The sequence below is a fragment of the Fragaria vesca genome, unplaced genomic scaffold (genome assembly GCF_000184155.1).
Source record: "Fragaria vesca subsp. vesca unplaced genomic scaffold, FraVesHawaii_1.0 scf0511539, whole genome shotgun sequence".
Lineage (NCBI taxonomy): Eukaryota > Viridiplantae > Streptophyta > Magnoliopsida > Rosales > Rosaceae > Fragaria > Fragaria vesca.
The window spans coordinates 1-1,053 of NW_004442002.1; the positions used below are offsets into that span (position 1 = coordinate 1).

Sequence of the window (1,053 nt, forward strand, 5' to 3'; positions counted from 1 at the left end):
ATTCAATATACTAACTAAAGCTAGAAAGCAACTCCTACAACTACCGCCGCCGCCGTGAACAGTGGCCACAGACGGTGGTCCTCCACTGCCTAAAATCCAAAATCGCCAAAACGCAACCAAACTCAATTCCATGCATATACAGAGGTAGAGCTCGAAAAAATGGACAAAGTTTCATACCTTGATCGAAACCAATCGCCGCCAGAAAACGAAGAACACGATCGGAAAACTTAGAAACTCCTCCTCTTAGATTCTCCCTCACCTGACCTCGTCTCGACAAGCTGAAGATACAAGAATGTCGAGGATGAGGAGATGAAGCTATCCATACCAGTGAGAGGCGTCGACGCTGCCGGAATCGGAGACTCGCCGGCAACCCAGCCTCTCCTTCTCCACTTCGAATCTCTCACTCCAGACTTCTTATCTGAAAATCAAGGGCTTGGGCATGACCACGAGAACGAGAGGAAGCTGCCGCTACCATTCTTTCTCCTCGCCGTCGCCGGAAAACGGAGAACCAGTCGGGTTGACCCGTCCACTCCATTCGGGTCGAGAATGACCCGTCTGGGTCTGAATTCTTTCTTCCTCCCCCCTTCTCCCGAACCTTCCTTTCCTCTTTTAATTTTTTTTTTTGCTTAGGTCGGTTTTACCGATCCCTCTAGAACCTTCCTCTCTCTTCTTATACCCTTTACCGAAATAGAAACTTTCCATTTTTAGACCATAATTTTCTCATACGAACTCCGATTTGAGCGTGCCACGTGTCCACGAACTCGTATTAACGTCCTCTACGACTTCTATGAAGGAAGTTCTCCCAAATTATCAACTTAAGAAAAAGTCAACTTTTTGGGTCCTTTACGGTAAAACGGTTACAAGAAACAATAATTGAAAATTTACTGTAAACTTCATAAATTCACAGAACATAGCTCATCGCTCCGGAAAATAATCCGGACATACCGGTGAGCTCATATAAACGTGTACCACGACTTCGGACTTTTAAATCCACTATTTACCCATTTCCAGAAAAGCTCGAAAACAACCTCGAGCAATCACTATTTAAATCTC

General features: G+C 45.1%; 1 non-coding gene across 1 annotated transcript; it reads right to left on the reverse strand.

Moving 5' to 3' along the window:
* Positions 1-15: 15 nt before the first annotated feature.
* Positions 16-597, reverse strand: LOC101309894. The gene is made up of 2 exons (XR_185427.1): positions 178-597; positions 16-89 (listed from the first exon to the last, which is right to left on the reverse strand). It is a non-coding gene; the product is annotated as an uncharacterized LOC101309894 (transcript).
* Between the last annotated feature and the right edge of the window lie 456 nt (positions 598-1,053).